This window comes from Zootoca vivipara, chromosome 14 (genome assembly GCF_963506605.1).
Source record: "Zootoca vivipara chromosome 14, rZooViv1.1, whole genome shotgun sequence".
Lineage (NCBI taxonomy): Eukaryota > Metazoa > Chordata > Lepidosauria > Squamata > Lacertidae > Zootoca > Zootoca vivipara.
The window spans coordinates 4,044,281-4,054,775 of record NC_083289.1 but is presented as its reverse complement, the minus strand read 5'-3'; positions in this window follow the sequence as shown (position 1 = coordinate 4,054,775).

The following is a 10,495-nucleotide window of genomic DNA, read 5'->3' as shown; positions in this document are numbered from 1 at the left end:
CACTTGATCTTAGCCAAAAGGCCGAGAAGCTGCTGCTTTATGCTGATGACGCGGCCATAATTTCACGCACCAGACCGGGTTTGAAACACCTGTTGATGAAATTTTCTGAATATTGTCTTGGAAATGGCTTAACAATAAATTATGAAAAATCAAAAATCTTAGTATTTGAAAGAAGCTTTTCCCGGTTAAACTGGTCGCTGGATGGCCATGAACTTGAACAGATTAAACATTTCAGCTATTTAGGACTAACATTCCACCATACAAGATCATGGAAGTACCACTGGCAAACCTCCCTTCAAAAGGCGGAGATTACAAAACTAGCCATACTCCGATTCTTCCATACAAAGGGCGGCAAGTATGTACCGGCAGCTCTAAAAGTATTCAATGCAAAAACTGTCCCCCAAATCCTGTACGCAGCAAATGTCTGGCAGAACGGGGACCTGCCTAAGCTAGATGGCTTCCAAGCACAATTTATTCGATCATTGCTTCAGGTGCCCAATTGTGTGCGAAATTCCATACTCCTGCTAGAAACGGGTGAATGCCCAATTTCAACAAAGGCATGGTGGGCTGCACTAAAACATTGGCTCAAGATTGTAGTATTTGAACTTGGGGAGGGACTGTATAAATACCTGAACAATGAGGAATACATCAGCCAATGGCAGAAAACCATGGCGAGAAAAGCCACTGCTTTAGGTCTGTCACCCACCCAACTCTTTTGCCTGGGATATGAAGGTGCCCTAAAGACCTTAAAGCAAAGACTTTGGGATAATTCACACAGTGATCTACGACATCAATCACTTGCGATCTGCAGTCCATTGGCAGTAGGAGTACAATATGGGCATGTCTTTAAGCCAGCAGCCTATATTCAAAACTTGACAGTGCCAAACTACCGAAGGCTGTTCACAAAAGCAAGACTGAATGTTTTCCCCTCTGCAGTGCTGGAGGGCAGGATGAGAGGAGTACCCTACCAGGAAAGACTGTGCTCGTGCACCCATGATGTAGATTCTATAAAACACATTGTGCTGCACTGTGGGAAGTTTGAGCAAGCTAGGGCTGAAGTGATTTCACCCCTGCTAGCCTTGCTCCCAGGAAAATCAGAGGATTTCTATATCAGGTTCCTATTGGAAGACCGGTCAAATGCCAGAACACTAGCAGTGGCAAAGTTTTTATCGGTGGTCACAAGAACTAATGTTTCCTATTCCGAATTTGAGTAAGATGTCTGAGTGGTTTGAGGGCGGGGTGTCCCAGCTGTGTATCGCTTGGTAACGAATTGATGGGTCTATGGACCGTAATAAAGATTGTTGTTGTTGTTGGATTTACAGCCAGTGCAAATCCCACAAGCAAGTTGTTTTATGCTGGGGGTGGTCTGCCCCCTGCAAGCGACTGAGTCACGGTGTTCTGTGCCAGATCCAGCCTCTGCACCAAACCCAAGGGTAGCCGCACCTCCAGCACCTTGCAGAGATACAACCGTGGTCCTGAGGTGTGATGCTAACAGCTCTGGTTGGTGAACTTGGAGGGCCTCTGCTAGGGACAACTGATAAAACTAGTCTAGACAGAGAAGTAGTCCAATTAAGGATTAAAGCAGCTTTGTATCCCGCTTCCATTCAATCATTCTTAAAATTTGTTCTTATTGGTAGGATGTGGGGTTCTGAAGGATAATTAGTAGAGACAATATGACCCTACCCGTTGATAGACACAAGCAAAACAGCACCCAGCTGACTGAGTAGAAATGGGTTTTCCCTTTTTATGTCAAGGTTAATGAGGAATTACTCATGGCTGCCTGGGAATTGGCAAAGAGGGGGATAAAGATCCACTGAACGTAGGTTGAAAGACTCTGCAGCCACAGACTGTCCCCAGAATGAGCCTAAAGCTTGGCTATCATTTCATAATTAGCCATGTGTTTGTTGCAACACCAGAGTCCTTTACAAGCTTAACACATTGCTAATTACATTAACTTTGCATACAAAAGGAGCATTGGGGAAGCCCAGATGGGCACAATAGTGGACCAATTACGAGTCTCCACTGTAATATTTAGGGAAGCAAGTCTCTGATAGCTACAGAGAGCATGAGGCCACTTTTAAATTAATGCAAACATTCAGAAACACAAGAGAGACAAACAAACATCACATCAATGACTGAATAGGTGGAAGCAACACTAGACTAACAAGGAGGGAATTGTGGCAGTTTATTCTTGGGAAAATAAAACCAGGGAAAGAGAATAACAGGCAGTTTGTTGTAAAGTAATGCCTCACTTTTGCCCACTTGGTCAACCTAGTTCATGGGAAGCTTATCCCTGGACTGTACCACTTTTGTATTAAAGTGGGGAGTTCCAAGATGAAAAACTCCTCCACAGACATACAAAAATCCCCACACCTAGAAAACTAGCAGGAGAGGCAAAAGGAGCCTTATCCCTGACATGTTAGTTTTCTATGTGCAAAGAGGCAAGGATTCCATCCCCTTCCCAGGAGCATAGCTCCATCCATCAGCCAGAGGAAATGCAGGAAATTTGCTTCCTCTCTGCCTGCAAAAAAGATAACTCCAATTCCAACTGCCAGCTGCTGTAGAGCTGCAGAAACGGAGGCACACTCTATCCTCTTCCATTGGCCAGAATACCAAAGGCTGCTAGGAGGCAACCCAATATTTGCTTTCCTCTGCCCACCCAATTCCTTTTGTGTTATGCCTCTTAGCTTGTGAGCCTGCAGGCAGGGGCTATCTTGCAATCATAAAATACACATATAGAGCATCTAGAAATTTTAGTGCTTTCTAAAAAACAAACAAACCTATAATACAAAGGAATTAGATAATTAAGTGGCAGCTACAAGTCATGCTTGATGATTTTCATTTCTCCTTTTGGTAGTGTTACAAACTTCATGGATCAGGGGAGTGCTCTGGAAATAGTGTGCCTTGCTTTCAAAAAGGCTTTTGACAAAGTTGCCCGTTATATTCTTGTGAGAAAGCTGGTAAAATGTGGGTTGAGCGAGGTAACTGTTAGGTGGATTTGTAGCTGGTTGGTAAAGGGAAAGGACCCCTGGATGGTTAAGTCCAGTCAAAGGCAGCTATGATGCTCATCTCGCTTTCAGGCCGAGGGACCTGGCGTTTGTCCACAGTTTCTGGGTCATGTGGCCAGCAGGACTAAACCGCTTGTGGCACAACGGGACACTGTTATGGAAGCCAGAGCGCACCAAAACGCTATTTACTTTCCTGCCGCAGCAGTACCTATTTATCTACTTGCACCAGTATGCTTTCGAACTGCTACCGGTAGGTGGTTGACTGACTGAACTCAAAGAGTTCCTCATCATCCTGGAAAAAAGTGACAAGTGGGGGGCTGAAAGATTCTCTGTCCTGGGTCCATTGTTGTTGTCTTCATAAATGACTTGGATGAAGGATTTGAGGGAATGCTCATCCAATTTGCAGATGGCACATCTAGTCCAGCATCTTACATACTACTGTGGCTTATCAGATGCCTTTTGTAAGCCTATAAGCAGGGTGTGGAAGTAACAGCACTCCCCAGCAACTGATATTCCAAGATGCACTGTCTCTGAAGCTGGAGGCTCCACCAAGGTATCATGGTTAATAGCACTGACAGACTTCCCTTCTCCTTTTATGGTATATCTAATCCCCCTTTGTCTAATCCCCTTTTATAGCCATCCAGGTTAACAGCCATTACCACACCCTGTAGGAGCCAATTATGTGTTGTGCAGCAAAGTACCACAAAGGGAAGGTTCCTCTCTGAAGGAGCATCAGATTAATTCTGCAAGTTAAGTTTTATTCTTAAGCAGCTTGGCTGGATTAGTCCTGAGTCCTACTGAGTTCACTGGCACTTCCAGTTGTGCACATAATCAATGTCCAGTATGTATTTTGATTTAATCTCGACACCTTTAAGCTTGACAACTGCAGTCCCCACATATATCTGGTAGCAGGCCATACTTCTGGGTAAATAGGCTTGGACTCATAAAACACGAAATTCTGACAACATTTATCCAATGTAGCCAAAGCAGAACTATTCCACATTTGTACCGGTGAAGCTCTTGACAAATTCACTGCTTGTTTTCCAGGTTACAACTGAATCCAGCTTTGCGATTTCCCAATTTTCAGAGATTGGCTGCCACCCTGTGGCAGAAGGGAAACTCTGCAGGGCAGGCAGGAATGGCAGGTGTCTGCCCTCGCACCTGTCCCCCCCCCCCCACCAGCCACTTAAGCAGAATTGTGGCAATTTGTTCTTTTGTAGGGAAAGGCAAATCATCATTCCACAATAAATCACAATAAAGACACACAAAGTCCCCTCCTCCTCTAAGCGTTCAGTCCTCTGTCCCCTTGCTGGTCAGTCTTCCTAGTAGATACATCAATAGAAATTTTAGGAGTGGTACAAATACGTTTTTGTGAAGCCAGGTGCACTGCACTTTGCATAGGCCTTTGCAAATACCATAGTACAGCTGCCAGACCTCCAGGTTTGACCTGAGGTCTCCAGGTTTGACTCTTCTCGCCAGCCTTCATTAACCATTAAAAACTTCCCTGAACAGGATTGCCTTCAGGTGTCTTCTAAAAGACATCTTGTTGTTTATCTGGTTGAGATCTGATGGGAGGGCATTCCATAGGGTGAGTGCCACGACCAAGAAGGCCCTCTGCCTGGTTTACTGTAGCTTCACGTCTCACAGTGAAGGAACCGCTAGAAGGCCCTCAGCGCTAGACCTCAGTGTCTGGGCTGGACGATGTAGCACTGAGTTAAAGTCACCTAGTAGTATACTTGTTCTGTGGGTGAAACTTTTTGCATTGTGACGTGTGAGCACCATTAAAACCCAACCTTGCACTCATGAATAAAGAACATTGGATACAGACCCTAGGTTGGGTCTGCCAATTCTAAGGTCAGCACAACCAACTGCTACTCATCCTTTCACCAAGCTTCTCCCACAGCTATCCCAGGGCAGCATGAATGGCATCACCCATCAGACATTTCATTGACGAACAAACAGCATGTATATATACAAGGTATCAGATGGGTGTTGTCCTTACTGTCTTTTCAATATCTATTTAAGACCTCCCTTTCCCAACAATACTTTTGAATCTGTTTCAATATTGGATTTGAAAATGTTTTTAATACGTGGACTTATTCTTAAATCAGAGCCTAGGGCTTGCTGATCAGAAGGTCGGCGTTTCGAATCCCCGCGATGGGGTGAGCTCCCGTTGCTCGGTCCCAGTTCCTGCCAACCTAGCAGTTCAAAAGCACGTCAAAGTGCAAGTAGATAAATAGGTACCACTACAGTGGGAAGGTAAACGGCGTTCCCGTGTGCTGCTCTGGTTCACCAGAAGAAGCGGCTTTGTCATGCTGGCCACATGACCTGGAAGCTGTACGCCGGCTCCCTCGGCCAATAATGTGAGATGAGCACGCAACCCCAGAGTCGGTCATGACTGGACCTAATGGTCAGGGGTCCCTTTACCTTTATTCTTAAGTCAGTTCAGGGTGTTAAATGGAAAGCAATGCGTGAGAAGTGACAGGTAACTTTCACTGAAAGGATTTTGGGCATGGCTGCCTTATACTCTTGCACAGTTGAAATGGAAATGTACTCTTGCCAGGAAATGGAAGTATTTCTTCTAACGTTCTAATCAAAACAAAAGCTTCCACAATGGTCCATTTGAGGAGTTATGTTCAAAAATAATCATCATGATTTTGTTTCCCCAAAGAGCCATTTATTAAGAGAGGTCTCCTGACTGCTGACAGTTCCAAACAATGGCTCTACAGAGAATTGTCTCCCATTGGGAAGAGGAAGGACGACACCATGGCAGTTAGTTTTTGCTTCTCACCTAAGGAATCATATGAGTTTTGGACAATCTATCATCCAACCTGCTAAATGTTTATATGAACACTAACAAAACAAGACACAGTTCTAAAAGGATGTCTCCTGCTTTTAGAATATGTTTGCATGGACTGTATTCATAGCAGCACCAAAGAAGCATTCCCCCTTCTGCCCATTTCTGTCAGGTTTAAGACCTATGGCAGAATGGTTTACAACCACCTTGGCTTTAAAAAGTACAGGATGCCTGCAACTTGCACACATTTAACTTACTTGAGCACATTCAGCTTTATATTTGTGGCAAAAAAGGGGGGAAAGAAAATGAAATGGGGTGGTGGTGGAAAGGGGGTGGGGTTCCAAAAAATAACTTTGGCAATCGCACCAACCATTGAACCCAATGGGTTTTGACTATACAGTGGTGCCTCGCTAGACGAAATTAATTCGTTCCATAGGACTTTTCTTATAGCGAAAAATTCGTCTAGCAAATCCCATAGGAATGCATTGATATTTTTTTGGATATTTTTTTGCCCATAGGAACGCATTAATTGAATTTCAATGCATTCCTATGGGAAACCGCGATTCGCTAGACGAATTTTTCGTAAAACGCATTCGTCTAGTGAGGCAAGCTCTGCTCGAAAAATCATTTCGTTAAGTGGAAATTTCGTTAAGCAGGGCATTCGTTAAGCGAGGCACCACTGTACACAGTTGTGTATAAGTCGCTTTAGGTGCGATCCCCAGAACATAACTCCCGCATAGGTTGTGAGCATACTATATGCCACAGCATAGCTCAGAAAAAGAGACTACCCTTTTCTACAGAGGTTACCTATATTACACATAGTAATTTGGTAGGTTTTCCTAAAACTTCCTTTTTTCTACCACAAACTGTTTTCATAACTCCAGTACCCCACCATACAGATTTCTTTCATCATATCCCAACAGCAAATAATACCAACATTAAAAAAAACCACTATTTATATTCAAGTAAATAAATCCACTCAATAGCAATTGTTTGCAGTACTTTAGAAGTACTTCATATTAACCTTCTTGTTCAAAACATTCCTTCATCTCCATCTGTCTCATAGGCTTGACAGCAGCAACTGAATATTCTGGTCAAAAATAAAGGAAGAGCTACTTTTTGACTGGCCTGTAGTTTTAAATGAAGCTTGTGCTGCACTCAGGAGGTGTTCTTTGTCCCCATCCCATGGCCTGCTGTGTAAGGTTCTCTGGAAACAGAAAACAGCCATATAAGCCATCCCCAGACAACAACACCTAGAATCATAGAATCATAGAATCATAGAGTTGGAAGAGACCACAAAGGTCATCCAGTCCAACCCCCTGCCGAGCAGGAAACACCATCAAAGAATTCTTGACATATGCCTGTCAAGCCTCTGCTTAAAGACCTCCAAAGAAGGAGACTCCACCACACTCCTTGGTAGCAAATTCCACTGCCGAACAGCTCTTACTGTCAGGAAGTTCTTCCTAATGTTTAGGTGGAATCTTCTTTCTTGTAGTTTGAATCCATTGCTCCGTGTCCGCTTCTCTGGAGCAGCAGAAAACAATCTTTCTCCCTCCTCCATATGACATCCTTTAATATATTTGAACATGACTATCATATCACCCCTTAACCTTCTCTTCTCCAGGCTAAACATACCCAGCTCCCTAAGCCGTTCCTCATAAGGCATCGTTTCCAGGCCTTTGACCATTTTGGTTGCCCTCCTCTGGACACGTTCCAGTTTGTCAGTATCCTTCTTGAACTGTGGTGCCCAGAACTGGACACAGTACTCCAGGTGAGGTCTGACCAGAGCAGAATACAGTGGTACTATTACTTCCCTTGATCTAGATGCTATACTCCTATTGATGCAGCCCAGAATTGCATTGGCTTTTTTAGCTGCTGCATCACACTGCTGACTCATGTCAAGTTTGTGGTCTACCAAGACTCCTAGATCCTTTTCACATGTACTGCTCTCAAGCCAGGTGTCACCCATCCTGTATTTGTGCCTTTCATTTTTTCTGCCCAAGTGTAGTACCTTACATTTCTCCTTGTTAAAATTCATCTTGTTTGCTTTGGCGCAGTTGTCTAATCTGTTAAGGTCATTTTGAAGTGTGATCCTGTCCTCTGGGGTATTAGCCACCACTCCCAATTTGGTGTCGTCTGCAAACTTGCTCAGGATGCCCTCAAGCCCATCATCCAAGTCATTGATAAAGATGTTGAATAAGACCCTTCCTGGTGTTACATAGCAACACAACAAAATCCAATAATATTCCCTAAGAGCTAAATCAAAAACAAAGCACAACTGTAGCTGAAATATAACTGAGAAGTGTACAAAACAATTATAGTTTTTAAAACTTTAAACCTCCTGCCACTTATGTCTTTGTAGGAGTTAATTGACATCTCCATTACAATGCATGAACATTTCACCATGTTAGCCCACAGTGTGATGCTGCAATGCCAGTTGTGACATTCCCAAAGTTCTCTTTTAAGAGCAATATGGTTACTGCGTGTTCATTTTCTCTGAGGCCTTCTTTCAATCTAGATACACAAGTGCTCATTGAGCCTTATTGGCACAGAGCTGCCAAATGTGAGGCAGGGAGGATGGGAATGTGCTTCCCCAGGCAAGACCAGATATTGCTTTTACTGTATTTGAATTCTGAGGCTGCAGTTGTCATCTGGCCAGTCCTCCTTGTTATACAAAATAACTGGTTGGGATTTTGTACTGAGGGAAACTGTGGGTATTATTTAATGGCTAGTATGTAATTTTAATAGGCTATTGCTTGATTATATATATTAATATTTTACTATGTATTTTATGCATATTACATATATCTCACTTTTGAGATTCTCTTGAATATAAAACAATTAAGAAGTTTTCTAAGTTAGTGAAAGCTAGCGGGGGTTTTTTTAACCACCCACACACCCCTTCTACAGATTATTCAAAAGCAGGGATGCCTCATCAAAGCTTTTGGTTTTCTGAATATCTCTGGTTTACAACTGGCTGGGTTTGTTAAAAGATTTCAGTGCCACCAAGAAGATTCCTACAAGAGGTTGAAGCTCGCCAGGGCCTGCATGTGAACTGGAGGTCTGAAGTTACTTGCTCCCATTTTAGAGTAAGGAAAACTGGCGATGCAAGTCTCATAAGAACTCAAGAGCCCTGCTGCATCATGCCAAAAACCCACCCAGGCCGCCATCCTAATCTCCAGTGGCCAGCCAGGTGCCCCTGGGAAGCCCCAAAACGGGCCATGAAACAACACTCTCTCTGCTTCTGAATTGCAGCAACTGCCATTCAGTACATACTGCCCCAGACACTGGTTTTACTTTGTGCAAGCATATTGCATAGGAGAAAAGTGTCAACGTTTTCCAAAGGCAAGCTACAGTATTCTAAATTCCAGGTGTCTCGTAGCATGCCACAACAGAGAACAAAACACCAGCCCTTAGGAAGCTGTAAAACAGATGAGAAACAAGTGTGTCTAAAGGAACTTCTGGATTTCCTTTTTATTGTCACCCCTCGCACTACACTTGAACGCCACTCCAGAGGGTCTTCAGGTGGTTTTCAATGGGCTACAGGTAGGGATGCAGGACCTGGATAATCAAGCCACCTTCACTCCAACGCTACCTGCTAAAATCCCCATCGTTAAGCAACAGAGCAGGAGTGTTGCTGGACTCCCAAAGCCCTTCACTCTCAGCCGGCACAGCTAACATCTGGAGTACCACAGGTCCCCCACTCCTACAGCCAAGCTTGAGAGGTTCTGACTATCATGAGGAGTAAAAAGAAATGCCAACAAGGGTATTCTGGGGACTTATTTGCTCTCACAAAGAACCAAAGTAGAATGGAATATTTTCCCAATCTCCAGTGCACTGCACCTCGTGAGAATCAAGTCCTATTACATGATCTGTATTCATGGCTGAATTCTGATGCTATTTTGTTTTGATTGATACAGTGTGCATTTATTATATATTTTATTTGCATTAATATATATTGTTGTTCATTGCTTTTAGGAGCCTTGAGTTAAAAAGTGGTATATAAATAAACCATACCATACCATACATGAGTTATTCAGATTTCCAAACAGATTTCCAAAGTGCAACCGTCAGTGTATAACATCCATCTAGGCGTAGGTTTTCCATTCTGCAGAGTGGCTCTTCTGCCACCTCAAATAGCAGGCATCACTGGAAAACTGTCCTGCAATTCCTTTAGGTAACTCTTCCCCACTCCAGGATAAATGGAGAAGCAGCATTCATTTCCAACAAGGCGGCATTACATTAACATCCAGGATGTACAAGAGCCTCTGATAAGTCAATGGATCTTGACAGTAACTCACACCTACCACCACTTTAACTGTGAACACACAAAGAGTTCTGGCACTCTTCAGAGTGTAAGAAAAACACCCAATTAAAACACGTCCTTTTTGTAAAAACACTATTTATTGACTAAGTTCATACACTGAGACAAGGGCGGCATTTCCAAGTAAACAGTTTGGAGACAAAACGGTGTTTTCAACTGTGTTGTGAATAAGCAAAAACTTTTGTAAAAACCATGTCTTCCATGGTCAGCAAAGTGTGTTAAGATCTCTGCTACAAGGCAACTACTTTGAGGATTAACCTATAGGAATTAGTGCATATGCTTAGGTCTGCAGTTTATAGATCCCGCTGCACAAGCGCAGCCAATTTCTGCACACAGGTGAAAAGGCTTCAGAACATGCAGAATTTA